We start from the raw sequence: 13,960 nt of genomic DNA, 5'->3' as shown, positions 1-13,960 counted from the left end.
ATTAAGGTAAAGACTTTTCTCCTTTTTAATTTTTAGCCTTGAAAACTTTTTGGATGGTTGATGGCATTTCATTGAAGCAATTTCAGTGACTGGAGTTTTGTGCACTGTTTCAAAAAGATGCATGATATTTTCAGAAGCAGATTTAAGATCGTTGCGCTTGTTTATATTTTTTATTTCTGATTTCTAATATTTTTTTCTGTTCTTGCCGCTCTACACAATCACTAGAGAAAATTTTGTCCTTAAAGTTTGGATCTAGAAATGTGAAAACGGAGCAATTTAATTGGTTTTCAAGTTAAGAAAATAATCGAAGTTTCCATCTGCATCTTAGCTTTCCTTGTATGCACACCAATTTCAGCATCCGCCCTGGAGTAGAATCAAAGGAAGATCTTTTCAGCAGGAGTCATGTAGGAAATACTTGCACTCTCAAGACACACCAATTTATTCAGCAAGTTCCGACAAACAACCTGTGTGCTCTGCAGGCAACCATTGGTTATTAGTAAGTCTTGCTACGTTGGTAATGTTCTCTGGAAAATACAAAATTAAGGCCTTCTTGATTCCATCAGCCTTTGAAGGATGTAATAGCTGCTATCCCATCTAGTTTAAATATCTTGTGTATGTACATGACAAGACAATTTCAAAATCCCTCGTGTATCATAATTTGTTATTGGCTGAAGAAGAATTGTGGAAGTGGTCTATAATCTTTCTGCTTGCAGCCAGTCATTTTCTGTTACATCTTTTTAAACTATAACCATTTTCTGAAAATAAAACTGAAGGGTGTAAACAAATTATATTATGCTTATGTTCATAGCCTTCACCATATTTGTTCCATGGTCTATGACAATTTCATGCATTTCTCTATACAGATTTTACATTCCATAAATATTTCTCAAAGTCAGATTCACTATGTGTGTGAAACCCAGGAATCCTTCATCAGGTAAGGAAAGTGGAAACATGGTTGAATAAATGATTAATTCTCTGTGTTGTTAAACCTAAAAAATTAGGGTTGATTCTTCATGTCCAAATGTCACATATACCATATACTGTGGCAGCATATGTAATAATCTCATTAACCTTTTTGCGCACAGCAAAATATAAATCAGGAAAAGTTTTTAGGAATTTTTTCTAAAAGAAATCAGTATTTAGAATTCATAGCTTGGGCAAATCTCAAAAATCCTTTCTCTTCAACTGCTGAAAATGGTTATCAGTCTATAGCAATTATTTCTACAAGCTTTAAAAAATATTAGTTTTCACAAATCCCAAACCATGAGGCATTGTCTTATTAAAAGCATAGAGTTTGTTGTTTACAGAGAACAAATATATTTTGGATGTCTCATTTAATCTAACTTTTCTCCTTTTTTCACGCTCTATATTTTTAATCGTGTCTCAAAGATGATTTATCATATATGTGTTATATGTGAGTTTTTTTTGTCCTCGTGAAATTTTGAGGGAGCCACATTGACATTCTACTTTTAATTTATCCTTCTAATACGTGAAAAATTACCAAATAGGGCTTTTGTTTTTTTAAGATTCACAGACTAAATGGAATTAAATAATTAAACATTAGTCTAAAGATTATTTTATGTAGTATTATGAATGCAATTGTACCAAATAATTCTAAAGTAATTAGAATTATGATATAATCTAATCTTTATTATTTTGACCTGTGGTAGTATTTATATTTTTATAAACATGTGTAGGCTCAAAAAGGATATAATGTTCTTTCTAAAGTTATCTAGATAACATTCTCTCAATATTCATATTAACTGTTAATGTATTTAAGTATTTGAAAGTTCTTGTTTATTAGATAGATTCAAAACCTTTCATAATCCTTGATAATTATGGTAGCATTTTACTTTTGCAATATTAATAATGCATTCATGTATAGTTCAACTGACTGTTAGCATTTCAATATATAAAGCACATCATCAAATTTTGTACTTCAAGTTACATCTAGAATATAGAATACTTAAATTTGAAAGTAGACTTTCAGGGGCCGGCCAGGTGGTGTAGCAGTTAAGTGTGTGCGCTCTGCTTCAGCGGCCTGAGGGTTCGCTGGTTTGGATCCTGGGCACGCACAGATGCACCGCTTGTAAAGCCGTGCTGTGGTAGCGTCCCATATAAAGCAGAGGAAGATGGGCACGGATGTTAGCCCAGGGCCAATCTTCCTCAGCAAAAAAAGGAGGATTGGCATCAGATGTTAGCTCAGGGCTGATCTTCCTCAAAAAGAAAGTAGATTTTCAGATATTAACAATAAATATGAATGACCTGCCATGTTTATGTTACTGAAGATTGATGCACTGATGGGATATGATGGAAATCTACGTAAATCACATGATCATTACTCATGTACAGGTCTAAGGATGCCAGAAATGACATTGAGTGAGCAGGCAGCTGTTCCACTTTGCAATTGCCAAGGCTGAAGCCGCAGCTGAACAGCAGAATTTGGCCAAACACTGAGCCAGAAGCCAAAGGTCAGTGCACTCCCACTACACGTGCATGTAGTTCTTGTCTAGACATATGTGAAAAACCTGACAATTGTGCAGTGACCAGATGACAGATTGTAGATGAAAATTTCCAAATGATTATTATCCATCTAGGCTGAAATTATGGATGTTATTTTTAAATTATTTAAATATTTTTATATTTATATGATGTAAATAGGTTGAAATTATTTTGTATTTTTACTACCAATGGCCACCAAAATTCTGAGATTGACACATTTACTTTTTCATTTTGCCTTTGTCCGTTCACATTTATTATTCTTTTTCTGTGCTTTGCAAAATATTTGAAATATACAGGGATGTATAAAGCTTACTCTTCTATAGCATTAAATATTCTTCTAAAACACAAATTTAATGTGTACATATTATTTTATTGGACAGATGTTTAATAATTTATTTATACATTTGGGTTCTGTTTTTTCACCACTACCTAAACTTAAGATGATTCTGCTTGTCCGTAAATCTTTATATGTTTCTTTGATTGTTTCATTAGACTCAGTTGCTGGGAGTGGGAGATTACTGGTCAAGGGTATGGTTATTATTTAGATTTTGAGGCATATGGCCAGATTGCTATCCAGAGAAGTTACACCAGTTTACATTCCCACCAGCAATATATAACTCCCACTTTCATTTTTTGTTGTGTCTTTCAATGTTCCAAAGTTTGTTTTTATGTAGTCAAATCTGTCAGTATTTTCCTTTATGCCTTCTAAGTTTTATGTTTTGCCTCCTTACTCCAAAATTATAAAAATATTCTTATATTTTCTTCTAGTTCTGGAAAAAAATATCTTAAAATCTTTTCCCATTGCGTGATCTGTTAATAGCAATAACCACTAACATTTATTGAGTACTGAATGCCAGGGACCATGCTATGCACTTTACATGTGTTGTATGATCTAATCTTCTCAACTATTGTATAATGAAGATAACATGCTTTAAAGGTTAAATAATTTGCCCAAGGTCAGAGGACTAAGAAGTGAACAAGTCAGGATTCAAATGCAAGTTCCTTTGACTTCACAGCCCAAGCTCTTCACCACTCTGCTGTACTACCTCCTTTGTGGCCTTTAAACCAAACATTAATGTGAAATTGTTAGCTGAATAAGATAAAACAAACAGCCTACAGATCAGAGATGGCTGAAGGTGCTTATAGATTTTTCATTGAGAAGATATTACAATTTGAAACATTCAATAATATGCAAAATTGTCTTTTCACTGTCAAGTGTAAATTGATTAACAACTTTGGGTTTTGGAAAAGTCATCAGTGATCACTGACACTATAACATTTAAGTTTAACAATCATTTCTGAGTGCCTACATGTGCCAGATATTGTACTGGGGATAAAGAGTGGAATAAGACAAAATTTCTTTCCTCATGGGGCTATGGCTTTATTTGGGGGTAGGAGATGGCAAGAAAGCAAATAATTTGAACTCAAAGCATAATGTGTACTTATGTGATGTTGTATTTGTTTCTTAGGGTTACCATAACAAAATACCACAAATTGGGTGGCTCAAACAACAGAAATTTATTCTCTCATGATTCTGGAGGCTAGAAGTCCAAAATCAAAGTGTCAGTAGGGCCATGCTCCCTCTGAGGCACTGGGGGAGGGTCCTTCCTTGCCCCATCCTAGCTTCTGGTGTTTGTTGGCAATCCTTGGCATTCCTTGGCTTGTAGACACATCACTCTAATCTCTGCCTCCGTCATCACATGGTGTCCTCCTGTGTCTTCATCTCTTCTCTTCTTCTTATAAGGAGACCAATCATATTGGATTAGGGACCCACCCTACTCCAGTATGACCTCATTTTAACTTACATCTTAATCACATCTGCAAAGACTTTATTTCCAAATATGGTCACATACGCAGACATCAGGGGTTAGGACTTCAACATATCTTTTTGGGGGGACATAATTCAACCCAGAACAGATATAAATATGAAAGTAGCCATAGTAAGTAGCATATACGAAACAAAATTTTTCTGTGACCTAGGAGTTTCAGGGAAGGCTTCCTGGAGAAGATGATATGGTAGCTGAGTCTTGAAGGAAAAATAGAAGTTATCAGATGTCCCAGGAATGGGAGGTAGTCATTCCAATCAGAGTGAACAGCAATGCAGAGTCCCAGAGGTGTGCTCAGCATGGGATATGCAGAAAAGTACATGTAGGGCAGTGCTGCTGGATCTGAAAATGCTGTAACGTGGGGGAATAGAGCTTAGATGCAGAAGAAGAGTAGAGAGATTGGCAAGCTAAATGAATTCTTAGAAGCTTGACAAAAGAGGCTTGAAAAAATTAAAAAACAGCAATTACCATATAGGTAAGGAAACTAACACTGAACTAGTGATTACTATTTTGGGGCTACTTTACCTAATCATCTAATTTGATCCTTACATCAACCGCATGAGGTAGATGTTGCCGTTTTTTTACTCCAGTTTATGTGAATTTTTGGTGGGCAATTCTCTGTGGTGTTTCTACATGTCTTGTGGCAGCTTTTATCCCCAACTAGCTTTTCAAGGACATTTGTATGGCAAACAACCTGGGAGGACAGAGGTAGTGTCTCCCTCTGGGGGAGAAAGCAGATTTGTTTCTTGACCAGGATAATAAAGATATTGTCTTCCTCTAGGTCAGAGGTTAGACAAGTCTGCTAGCATCCCCCTTATAAGACTGAGATAGGATTTCCAGGTGAAATATGGGATGCCTAGTTAAATTTGAATTTCAGATAAACAACAAGTAATTTTTAGCATGTGTACCCTATGCAATGCTTATACTAAAAACTATTTGTTATTTATCTGAAATTAAAATTTAATGGGACATCTGTATTTTTACTGCTAAATCTGGCAGCCCTAGGTTGGGGGTGTCCCAAGCTCGCTGTTCCCCAGCAGTGATACAGATTCACTGTGTCTGCAGCAGTCACCTGAGCCGTATTACATCACCCCCACGGCGAATTGATGGGAACATGAAGCTCATGCTTCCTGCTGATGTGTGAGTAATAAAGTCCTTTGTCTCTGACCCAGGCATCTCCTGTCTTCTCCAGTATCTATCGAAAGTATGGCAGGCTAACTTGTGAAGCTGCAATAAGGTGAAATGTCAGACCCTTCAGAGTTCCTTCCTCGATACTAATATCCTATTGAGGGACACTTAGATTATTTCTAATCTAATTAGATAATATTGCTTTTATAAGCGATATTGCAACAAATATCCTGGAACATTCTGCTCTGTGCATAGGTACAAAATCTGTTGGAAAAATTTCTAGAAATGGAATTGCTGGGTCAAAACATTTGTACACTTAAAATGTTGAAGTTATCAATAAATTGTTCTTCGTAGAGGTCATATCCGTAAACTCTCACCAATGATGTACGACAGTATCGGTTTCCTTCCACGCTTGTGGGCCAGTATATTATGAACTTTTTGATCTTTGCCAACTTGATAAGTAAAAAGTGGGATCTCGTTTAGTTTTGCTTTGTATTTCTCTTATTATGAGTAAAGTTGAATGTCTTAAGCTTAAAAGCCTTGTGAATTTCCTTTTCTGTGAACTGTTCATTTTTTAAAAATCATTTTTCTATTGAGTTGTTGATATTTTCTTGTTGCATTGCATGAAATCTTTATATACTACAGAAATCAGACACTTGTTTTTCATATGTGATATATATACTTTTCCTAGTTTGACGTCTGCCATTTGGCATCTTGGCAAACAGAAATCTTTAATTTTTATGTAATCAACATTTTCAGTCTTTTATGACTTTTGGGTTTGGTGCCTTCCATAGAAATGCCCTCCCCTCTCTGAGTTTTTTGGTATTTTTTTTTTTTATTCCCTCACATTTTTTGAAGAAGACTTCATGAAAGACACAGTGACTCAAAACTTTATCCTGGCTTTGCTATCACTTCTGGGATACTTTTGGTTCATTGACATTTTCACAGCATAAGGCACTTACCAAATTGGTACACTTGTGGGATATCTCAGCATTGGCACAGAGAGGCTGCTTTGAGATTTACCAGACTAAACTCTTCCCCATGTCTGGGCACTGCAACTCCCAAGGGAACTCTCTCTGTCACTTTCAAAGTGACGCTTTGACACTGTGGATTTCTCCAAGTTTCATTCCCAAAGAAATTGAAATTTTCACCACCACCAAAGCAAAGTATAACCGGAACCACAAAAGTCATTTAATTTTGACAAGACAATGAGGAAACAACGGGTTCCTAAGGCTTCCATATGACCAGTTCCTCCAAATCCACATTTTATAAATTCATATATGTCTCTGCAGGAGTTATTTCAGGAACTCTCTATCTGTATTACTGTTACATTTTCTCCAATTGTTACAGATAGAGAGCCTTGAATTAACATATATTTTTTCCTATGTTCACTATAACTCACGGAAAAGTTCCCTCAATGTAAGACTATGAGTGCCAGATCTTTAGAAAGGAAAGGCTAATTTGACTACCATGTGATGCATCTTGCCCCATATGGCAGGTAGCCATGGCTAATGTGGTTCCCAAACAAAACACTATGACAGGGATCTGTTAATATGCAGTTGGGGACCAGACTGCCACGTTCTCCCCAAATCCCTAGATTCAATACAGACTCCTCCATTCATTCCTGTTTGGAAAACAAGATTTGCTTCCTACTTAAAAAGGAGATAACTTCAGTGTTTGCCCGTAAATAGGGATTCAAATCAGAGTTCAAACTTGACAAATGTAACATTACAATCTTAGCTGCAGTTTAGGGTGTGTTTTCTCTTAGGAGGTTGACATACACATACTTCCTCAATTCTAGCACCCTAACAGAAACAAGAACAGTGAATCCTAGTATCTTAAACAGATCCTGGCTTAGTAAGCCCCTGGAAAGAAAAAGTAAAAATAAAACATTAGAATATTATAGGTAATTGTAAGTAAGGTTCCTCCTCCTCGTGTGTGTGTGTGTGTGTGTGTGTGTGTGTGTGTGTGTATGTGTGTATGTGATTTTTCAGAATCTTGGGTTTCTCCTAACCAGATATTTCAAAAGGACTGGTCATATATTTTCACTTAAGCATATATGATGCTTCTCAGTGAAATGAGAGAGGAAGTTTTCCATCTGGTTCTGGGATTTTATATCCCTCATCTGCTCCTTTTCAAAAAGGTGATAAAAACAATTGCTAACTACGTTGAATGCTTACTATATGCCAAGGACTGTGTGAATGAGCACATTATAGCTTTTAGTTCTCGTAGCGCCCCCATGTGGTAGATACTTCTCAAGTCACATCCTGTGTGCCTTTGGTAAGTGCTTACTGCAGTAATCCTCTCACTAAACAAGTCTGTTGGCTGTGTTAAGGTTATCGAGGTTTAATAATAACACGGAACGGAGTAGACCCAGTAGGCAAGCATTAACACTTTCGATTTCTCCATTCATTGTTTCACTACCTCCAGAGATTTGATGATTATCTTAGAGCAGAATGGTTTGAATGTGTAGACATCTGTAAATGGACTTTAATTTTCTTCCTTTCTTTGGTCTAAGTCACTGGTTCTGAAACTGTGTGTATAAGAATTGCTGTACAGAGTTGTGTAAAACCATATATATTGTACTTTAGGAGCAAGTTAAGAGATGCTCAAGGTAATTTTGACTATGTATGATTTTTGCCTAATATGCTGGCTTTATGATGAATCCTTTGCAGGGAAATAATAACGAGATTCAGGCTAAGAGAGAAAGTAAGACTTGAGAGAAGAGAGCCAAGGACACTTCCGGGTAGGGTGAAAGAGGCGCTTATCAGCATACTAGCCAATCTGAGGTCAAGGGACGTAGGAATGAGACAAGGCCAGGAGGAATGAATGCCAGATTCTGTGGTAAAAATACCTTATTTATGTTATCTCAATTATTATAGCAATCCATCAGATATGGAAACTATGGTTCCAAGTGTCCAAATAACTTGCCTGGGGTCACAAAGATGGTAGACAGTAGAGCCAATATCCAAACCCAGGTCTTTCTTGCTCTAAAACTAAAGCTATTTCCACCATAGCTAGCTTCCTTGTGGGTTAGGACTTCTCAACCACAGAGCCAGAAAGAACTCCGGGGAAAATAGAGATGTTTAAGGTTGGTTTGGGATGGCCTAAAGCTTGGGGCAAGATTCTTGTGAGGCCATGCAGGCAAACACTTTCCTTACTCATGGAGAACAGAGGGGCTGATCTGGTATGGAAGATTTAGGAAGCTAAGCAGAATCTTACAAAAATAGCTGCATCCATGCCTATTCATAATGTCTTTCCTTCTGAAAGCATGGAAGAGACATCCAGAGACTGAGCTGTCATTTACACACCAAGTGTGTAACACATGGTGGTGTCCTTGAGGTGCTCACTTTTCTGGTCCCTTGGGAACATCATTTGAGCAACCCAGTTAAAGACATTGTAAACTCAGAAATCAGACCTTAATTAGGCTGAAAACTAATCACTCGAGAAGAAAACATGCCCCCAACTTGGAGGACCAGGTAGCAGCTTTAGGAGAAATAGCCACTGGCTACAACAGTGGAGATGTGGCGCTAACACTGACACGCCTGTTGGCAGGAGGAGAAGGGAGAGCACTGGAGAAGCTACAAGAACCACTAAGGAAGTCCATGAGCCTCCAGAAACACATCAAGAGGAAAGGGGCTTCGAAGGTTCATGAACACTATCAGGTAAGGGTGTAAAGTGAATTTCGTTTGATAGAACAAAGGCTGTCCAAGTAATACAACTGGATATTAGAATAAGAACTACTTTAGATCTACATCTAACAGCATATTCTGCTATAATTTTACACAAAGAGTTTGATCAAAGAAAATAAATTTGTATTTGTTACCAACTGTATATATAAATTCTAAATATTGAAGAAGTATATGATTATATCAAAGGTGAAAATGAGTGAATTTGAATATATACACTTTTAAAAATCTAAGTCAATCTACAATTTCTACAGAAATATATGACAAGCATCACTGGATTATGTGATGTGATATGAGACTTATATAAGTATGTAAGATCATTTTCTAGGATCCACCAGTCAATTATCAAATAAAAAATGAAGAAAGTTACAGAGGAGGAAAAACACATCAATGCATAGAAAAGTCTACAGCCTCATAGAACTGAATACACAGACACACAGAAGAGTACAAGTAAAACATGGGACCTCTCTTTATTATTTCTTATAACTGCATATGAATCTACAATTATATGAATAAATTTTTCAATTTAAAAGTCTAGGGGCCAGCCCCGTGGCTTAGCGGTTAAGTGCGCGCGCTCCGCTACTGGCAGCCCAGGTTTGGATCCCAGGCGCGCACCGACGCACCACTTATCAGGCCATGCTGAGGCGGCGTCCCACATAAAGCAACTAGAAGGATGTGCAACTATGATGTACAACTATCTACTGGGGCTTTGGGAAGAAAGGGGGGAGTAAAAAAAGGAGAAGGATTGGCAATAGATGTTAGCTCAGGGCCGGTCTTCAGCAAAAACAGGAGGATAGGCATGGCTGTTAGCTCAGGGCTGATCTTCCTCACAAATAAATAAATAAATAAATACTATTTTAAAAAGTCTATAACCTCAACAGTAATTAAATAAATGCAACTTAAAACAAAATTAAGATAGGACTACATATCACGTATTGAGAACCAATGAAAAAATAATGTTGGCAACAAGATGGGAGACGTTACACTCTTACATTGTAAATAACATCACAAGTCAATCAGTTCTGGAACAATCAGAGTTTTGAATTTTCTACAGTTAGAATTTTATATAGGTCCTTGTGCAGTTCTTTTTCTTTGGATTTTTTAATTTCAAAAATCTTGCATGCTTCTTTTAACTGAAGAAAACAGATTTGTATACAAGACATATTAACCATCTCCTTCCTTTCTCCAGTTACTCCTTTTTCTTTAGTAACTAATGTTAATAGTTTAGAGTTTATTTTTCCACACCTTTCACTATTGTGCAGTGTCTTCTAAATAAGAATGTTACAATGTCCCCTTTTAGTAGAGGAAGGGGGTGATCCCGGTCATAGAAGCAACATTGGAAGCCCAGTGAGTGCATGACATTCTTTATATTTATGACATCAGGATTCAAAAAAGAGAACCGTACAGATTTGGGCAGATTTCTTAACCTAGCACATACTTGTCCTTTGTGCCAAAGTAATGACAGTAAATATCAGACTGGAAAGGAAGAAATCTCAAGACTCATCATTAAAAAACAAACAATCCAATTAGAAATGGGAAAAAGACATGAAGAGCCATTTCACTGAGGAGAAGACACAGATGGAAAATAAGGATTTGAAAAGATGTTCAACATCGCTAGCCATTAGGGAAATGCAAATTCAAACCACAATGAGATAGCACTACACACATATTGAAATGGCTAAAATAAATAATAGTGACCACACCAAATTCTGATGAGGATGTGGAGAATCTGGCTCATACATACGTTGTTGTTGGGAATGTGAAATGGGACAGCCACTCTGAAAAATTATAGAGCGTTCAGTTCAAGGTCATCGCCTTTTTAACTTGATTTTCAAACTTGGGATATTTTTTAAAACAATGCAAAATTATTAATTGAGAATTACTAAACAGAGATTTTAGAATTAATAATGAATAGTTTTTTAAACAACCACAAATGACATATAATTAATTATTGTTTATGTTCTCAGTAACATAGTGGCAAAACCTTTATCTAGGAATGGATAGGGAAATACTTATGCTAGCTTAGGTCCAAGTCTTCATTGCTCTGGTACTTACTACCTAGTCTACTGATACACTTCTGCACCCCATGCCGAACGACCATACTGGTCCGTTGTTGTCCAAAATGGAACAATCCCTTTACATTATAGCAAATACCCTAACTGCAATTTCCCAGTACCTCTGTCTATACTGTTTAAATTTCAAACTTTAAAGAAGGAACTTCACTAACTGAATATCATTTTCTCTAGTTATTTATTGTCTTAATGACTAATTCCATATTCCTTTTCCCCCCACTAGCTAAATATTGGGTCTCAAGATCAGGTACCTGAAAACCTAGACACCATACAATGAGTAAGATCTTACATTTGGAAAATTATCTGTCAAGAAAACCAATCAATAAAAAGTGAAGATTGGGGGTCTCCAGAGGTATTTCAAATTCTGATAATAGAATAGCACTTTTCCCCAAGTGCTGGAGTGGAGAGACATAAGTAATTTAATAACCAAAAACTTTGAAAGCAAAATCTCAAAAGAGAGAAAAGAATGATTGTAGTGATTACGTCAGCAGGAAAAAAAATAAGGAGAAATGACCTGAATGAAATCATGTGGTTGATATGAAAAATATGGCAATATAGAGGTATTGTAGGATTTATTAGATGTATTGAGGAAGAAAAATAGAAAATAGAAAGAAACTTCCAAGGGCAGAAGGATAGACAATTTATGTGAATGGATTGAGCTGAGCCACTCTCATATGTCCTTAAATAACATTTGAGGAACTGACCAACTCCTGACTCTCAGCCATTGTAGACATCCAGAAGCGAGTACTGATAACCACAAATGGCTGGCCCAATCTAGGTTGGCAGGACTATTGAGGTCTTTCTCCTGGGTATCTCAGAGGCACCCATAAAACCTGGCATTGCTCTCCAAGCCTTCCATAAATTGAAAACCACAGAAGCCCCTGACATCAGGTGGTTCAAATCAAACTGAGATCTAATTCCATCACATCTACTTGTTCTGAATGAAAGGGTCCCACAGCTCTCTCTCTAAGAATTATGCTACTTTGGGACCAAAGGATCAGGAAGAGAACAGAAAATTGCTTATTTTGAATGCTGCATCCCAAATAAAAAGCCTTCTATTTGATAGGATAGCTAAAACAGTTAATCTGATCAGCTTTATAAAATTTGGGAGGTATTTTAAAATTTTAGCAATTGTTGAGAATTCAGGTTTCCTTCCTGAATAATGAGAATCTAGATGTAGGTATTTGTAATGAAAACGAAAATGATGATGACCATGCTTTATAGAGTGAAACTTTGGAGTCTTGAGATTGTTCTAACTTGAACTCCAAATTACATCTGGAGCGAGATCTTACTCTTGCCTCTAGGCAACCCTCCTGCTTATCTCCATAAGAAGGGGTGCTTTTATTTAGTGCTAAACTGTGTTTCCTGTGTGTAACAAACTGACTCTTGGTGTACTATTTAGGGTAATTAAACCTAGCTGCTGTAACAACCCTAAAATCTCAAAGGTCTAACACAAAGTTTATCTCCTGCTCATGCTATAGCCTATTTTGGGCTGGGTGGCTCTCCTCCACTCAGTGACTCAGAGATCCAGGCTCCTTCCATCTTCCGATTGCCAATTTCAATAAGTGGTCAACCAAGTCTCCTTAGAGGTGAAGAGGGGGCTTAAGGATCATATGGGATTTGCCCATACCATTTCCATATCCGTATTTCACTGGCCAGACTTGGTAACATGTCCCTAAATTAGCTGCAAAAGTGCCAGGGAATATAGTCTTCATGTGTGCCCAGGAAGAGGAACAATGGAGTGAACACAGGATTGTTTCTATCACAGGTGGTTTGATCTTATTCTTTCTACCCTACAGTCCCATTGTCTTTATATCTTTATCTACTGTAGTGGTGAATACATGCTATTATACATTTGTCAAAACTCAAAAAATATACAACACAAAGAGCAAACCCCAATGTAAACTATGGACTTTGGTTAATATTAATGTATGAATATTGGCTCATCAATTGTAACAAATGCACCACACTAATGCCAAATGCCAGTAATATGGAAGTTGGGGGAAGGTGAGGGAGTCATGAGAACTCTCTGTACTTACTACTCATTTTTTCTGTAAATCTAAAACTGCTCAAAAAAATAAAGTCTATTAATTAAAAAAGAGAAAAACAAAGGAGCTGTGAATATACTAAAAGCCATTGAATTGTACACTTTAAAGGGGGGAATTGTATGGTATAGTAATTATATCCCAATAAAGCTGCTTTGTTAAAAAGTAGAAAAAAAATTAAACATGTATTTAGTAGTCTCTAAAGCAACCAGAAAATATAGAGATATAGTAAAAATTATAATAAATAAATTAAAATAAAATACTAAAATAGCTTCAAATAACCCAGAAGGGAAAATAGAGAAAAGAAAAAGAGAAAGGAAAAGCAGAAAACTAATAATAAAATGATAGATCTAAATCAAAATATATCAATCATTACATTAAGTGGAAATGATCTAAACACAAAATAAAAGAGTTATCAGAATAGTTGAGCAAGTTTGCTAGCAGCCCTGTTGTAAGAGTCGGAGTTCCTAGGTTTGGGTTCTTCACTTGTGTGTGACATGAAACCATCCTGTGTGCAGCAGCCATCTGGGCCACCCCATATCACTTCCATGGAACTTATGGGCAATGGATTGATGTGAATATAAAGCTCGTGCTGCCAATGACCCATGAGTCATGTGTCTTTTGCCAACATCTATGAAACTATGGCAGGCTAACTTGTTACCTTGTAACATAGGTAAAATTTCAGACTCTACACAGTT

General features: G+C 36.6%; 1 protein-coding gene across 1 annotated transcript in view; it reads left to right on the top strand.

The window, feature by feature from the left end:
* Window positions 1–13,960, top strand: part of EZH2 (enhancer of zeste 2 polycomb repressive complex 2 subunit) — a 270,483-nt gene that overhangs the window by 1,672 nt on the left and 254,851 nt on the right. The window lies entirely within an intron of this gene.

This window comes from Diceros bicornis, chromosome 3, assembly GCF_020826845.1.
Source record: "Diceros bicornis minor isolate mBicDic1 chromosome 3, mDicBic1.mat.cur, whole genome shotgun sequence".
Taxonomy (NCBI): Eukaryota; Metazoa; Chordata; class Mammalia; order Perissodactyla; family Rhinocerotidae; genus Diceros; species Diceros bicornis.
The sequence above is the reverse complement of the archived record's forward strand: the minus strand, read 5'-3'. Positions and strand labels throughout refer to the sequence as shown.